This window comes from Gracilinanus agilis, chromosome 3 (assembly GCF_016433145.1).
Source record: "Gracilinanus agilis isolate LMUSP501 chromosome 3, AgileGrace, whole genome shotgun sequence".
Classification (NCBI taxonomy): Eukaryota; Metazoa; Chordata; class Mammalia; order Didelphimorphia; family Didelphidae; genus Gracilinanus; species Gracilinanus agilis.
In genome coordinates this window covers 113320138-113324829 of record NC_058132.1, presented here as the reverse complement: position 1 = coordinate 113324829, position 4692 = coordinate 113320138, and the positions used below count along the sequence as shown (strand labels likewise).

The 4692-nt window shown below is 34.1% G+C and overlaps 1 pseudogene; it reads right to left on the bottom strand.

Annotated features, from left to right (window-relative positions):
* Positions 1 to 239: 239 nt before the first annotated feature.
* LOC123238809 lies at positions 240 to 1692 on the bottom strand (annotated as a pseudogene).
* Positions 1693 to 4692: the final 3000 nt, after the last annotated feature.

Sequence of the window (4692 nt, the reverse complement as noted above, 5' to 3'; positions counted from 1 at the left end):
TGTACTATGAATTTGTGAAAGAATGTACAAAAATTTTTCAAAAGCACAAGTTCTGTCTTCAAATAACTTTTAAGGTAAGACAACTCTGGAAACAGACATATACCACCAAAAAAAAAAAAAGTTAAATACAGATGCTTTCCAAAATCTAAGCATGAGTGATAGTTTGGTATAGTAGAAACAGCACTGGACTAGGATGCCAAACAACTTGGTTCTCTCACTGTATGACCTGGGCAAGTCAGTTCACACTTTTCTAAGTCTCAATTTTCCCATGTATAACATGAAGACATTGAGTTTGATGATTGTTATTCAGTTCCGGGTTATGTGATTCTCAAAAATCAGCAGAAATCTCAAATGTTATTTCACAACAGCCACTATATGCTTTTTCTTCTCTGGCACAAATGGTATAGACCCAGGTTTGCTGTGTTTGATATGATTCATTTCCTTCCGCTGACAGGCTTCTTTCATGATGCGTTGCTCCTTAATTTGGCCATAGAAGGTCTCAGGTAAATGACGATGCTGAGATACGTGACTGATCTGAGGATGGTATTTAAACTTCTCCTTCAATTTCAGGTTATAATTAAAGGCTGTTTTTTCTCTTGATGTAAGTACACCCAATTTTTCAGAAGCACTGGCTTTCCAGAGTTGAATATTCATTTCATCTGATCCACACAAAATGTATTTGTTGTCAGATGTCCATTTCACAGAGATAACATGCTGCATCCTCTTTGTGTGATATACTTCTCTGCTATGAATTTGGTCTACAGGGAAGATTCAAGTAGATTTGTCAAAACTGGCAGATACAAATTCTTTCCCTGTAGGTAAGTAATCCACATCAAGGACTGTAGATACATGATCCATATGTACTTTCACAGGTTCATCAAGGGAATGCATATCAAATGTATATAAGTTATAATCATCACTTGCTACAGTGAAAACAAAAGCTTCCACTGGGTTCCAACAAAGTGTATTTGTCCTCATATCCAAGATGACCTTCTTTAAAGGGGTGGCTTGATTCATATCATATAGCACTATATTTCTGTCAGAAGCACAATTTCCCAAGATATTAGTCTCAACTGGGTTAAATTTAACACTGCTTATGCTGTTAAAACCCCAAGTCAATGAACAAATAGGACTTGTTCTTTGTTCATCCTAGATGTCCACCTCTTGTCCACATGTTGCAAAAACATCTTTTTCCCAGTGGTGATCAATTCCGGTAAACACTGTCTTTCCTAATATTGTATGTAAAGGCTCCTCCTCTTCTCCATATTCTGGCCCATTCATTTTCTGCTGCTTCATAGTCTTGTCATCACCAACCGTAAAGAAAGAAGTTCCACAGTGGTAGGTACACATTCCTTGTACAAAACGTTCATGGGCTTGCAATGTATGAATGTATTCTCGTTTAGTCAAGTTCCAAATTCTAACCTGTCCATCACAGGCTCCAGAAAGTACAGTAGACAAATTCTTTGGATGTTTTGCCATGCAATTTACTCCATCTCTACGGCCATCAAGGGAAGCTAGAAATGGTTTTGCAAATACTCATTCCTGTTTGACTGCATTTAGAGCCCTTGTATATTCCTGTGGAACTTCAAAATGATGCAATGCAGGATCATAGTTTCCTGGAACTCTTTGAAGGTCCAGCTTGGTTTCTTGGACATAATGGTCTGGGTTCTGGCTCAACATTTTCACTTTCATACTGCCAGCCAAGTGTGAAGAAATTAATGGAAACAGTGGCAAAAATTACTTGTCCAAGATGACACAGGTAATAAGGACCTAAGGTTAGACTGGGTTTTTTATTGTTGTTTTTGTCTTTTCTTTTTTTTCTTTTCAAAAAAATTTTTTCTAAGGTTAAATGATTCTTATTGTCTCCTTCCCCTCTTCCCTCCCTCTCCCATAGTTGACAAGAGATTTTGCTGGATTAAACATGTATTATCTCTCAAATCTTATTTCCATATATTCATTTTTGTAATATAGTAATCTCTTAAAACCAAAATCCCAAATCATATACCCATATAAACAAGTGATAAGTCATATGTTTTCTTCTGGATTTCTACTCCCACAGTTCTATCTCCAGATGTGGATAGCATTCTTTCTCCTAAGTCCCTCAACATTGTCCCAGATCATTGCATTGCTTTTAGTAGCAAACTGTTGTTTTTAAAAATAAATGAAACTGATATTAAAAGAAGTAATATTTTAATTATGGCCATGTTGGTAGAATAAAATCGACCACATGCCTGCTAAAATCTATTTCAAATTGCTCGCCATTAGTCATTCCCTTCTCCCCCTAGACCATGAGCCTGGCTCCTTCCTTACCAAAAGGCAGGTAACCCAAAGAAAGCCCCCCTCCAATGATCTCAGGAGTCTAATATCATTCCCATACATAATCACACTTCCTGTCTACCTCCATTGCAAGAGGAATCATGGGAAATGTAGTTTCCAAGCCCCCTAAATGTCCACAGGAAGTTTGTCATATATCTAAATATTTAAAACTCAAATGAGCCCCAAATACCTCTCAATAGAACCCCAAAAATTCCAAATAACACAAAAGTCAATCATATTTCATTGTCCCACAATGTTTCAGTGACTGTGTATAATTTTCTCCTAGATCTGCTGATTTCACTCTGCATCAATTCATGTAAGTCTTTCCAGTTGTTATAGAAATCAAACAACTCATCATTCCTTATAGCACAAAAGTATTCCATCATCATCACATAGCATAATTTTTTCAGTCATTCCTCAAATAAGTGACATCCCCTTATTTTCCAATTTTTTGCCATCACAAAAAGCACAGTTATATTTTTGTACAAACAGAACCTTTCCCATTTGTTTTACCTCTTTGGGATACAAACCTAGTAGTGGTATTGCTGGATCAAAGGACTTGCATTCTTTTAAAGCCCTTTGAGCATAATTCTAAATTACCTTCTAAAATGGTTGGATCAGTTCAGAACTCCACCAGCAATACATTAGTGTCCCAATTTTGCCACATCCCCTCCAACACTTATTGTTTTCCTTTACTATCATATTGACCACTCTACTAGATGTGAGGTGGTACCTCAGAATTGTTTTGATTGCATTTCTCTAATCAGAAGGGATTTAGAGCATTTTTATGTTATTATTTATAGTTTTGATTTCCTCAACTGAAAATTGCCTATTGATATCCCTTGACCAATTATCAATTGGGGAATGATTTTATTTCTTATAAATTTGACTTAGTTCTTTGTATATTTGAGAAATTAGACCTTTGTCAGAGAATTTTCTTATAAATTTTTTCTGTAGTTACGTGCTTCCCTTCTAATTTTGGTTCCATTGGTTTTGTTTGTACAAAACCTTTTTAATTTAATATAATCAAAGTTATTAATTTTATTTCTTGTAATGTTCTCTCCTGCTTAGTCTTAAATATTTTCCTTCCCCATAGATCTGACAAGCATATTATTTGATGTTCACCTAAATTACTTATATCATTCTTTCTGTTTAAATCAGATACCCATTTTGAACTTATCTTGATATAGGCTGTGAGATATTGATCTAAAACTAATTTTTACCATACTGTTTTCCAATTTTCCCAGCAGTTTTTATCAATTAGTGGGTTCTTGTCCCAAAAGCTGAGGTCTTTGGGTTTATCAAACAAAAGATTGCTGAGATTATTTATCCCTAGTCTAATCCATTGATCCCCCCCAACCCTTCTATCTCTTACCCAGTACCAGATTGTTTTGATGATTACTTCTTTATAATATGGTTTAAGAACTGATAAAGCTAGGCCACAATCCTTCACATTTTTTTCATTAGTTCCCTTGATTTTCTTGATCTTTTGTACTTAACAGATGAATTTTATTATTTTTTAATTCTCTAAAATAGTTTTTTTGGTAGTTTGATAGGTGTGGCACTGAATAAATAAATTAATTTAGATAGGATTGTCATTTTTATTATATTAGCTTGTTCTACCCATGAGCAATTAATGTTTTTTCCAATTGTTTAGATCTAATCTTATTTGTTTGGAAAGTATTTTGTGATTGTGTCATATAATTCCTTTGTTGTTTTTTTCATTTTTTTATTTTATTTTTATATTTTATTTTATAGTGTCTAGATTGATTTTAAAATGTTTTTCTTTCTAACTCTTGCTGCTGAGTTTCATTGGAAATGTATAGAAATGCTGATTATTTATGTGGGTTTATTTTGTATCCTGCACTTTGCTAAAGTTATTGACTATTTCCACTAGCTTTTATTTGATTTTCTAGGATTCTCTAAGTATAGTATCATATCATCTGCAAAGAGGAATAATTTAGTTTCCTCATTGCCTACTTTAATTCCTTCAATTTCTTTTTCTTTTCTAATTGTTACAGCTACAATTTCTAATACAATATTAAATAGTAGTGCTGATAATGGACATCCTTGCTTCACTCAATCTTATTGGGAAGGCTTCTAACTTATCCCCATAGTATATGATATTTACTAATGGTTTTTAATAAATACCATTTATTATTTTAAGGAAAGGCCCCTTTATTCCTATACTTCCTAGTGTTTTTTAATATTAATTTTTTAGTAAAGTTAACATGGTTACATGATTCATGCTCTTACTTTCCCCTTCACCTCCCGAACTCCCTCCACCCCATAGCCTCTGCGCATTTCCACTGGTTTTAACATGTGTCATTGATCAAGAACCATTTCCAAATTGTTGATAGTTGCATTGGTGTGGTA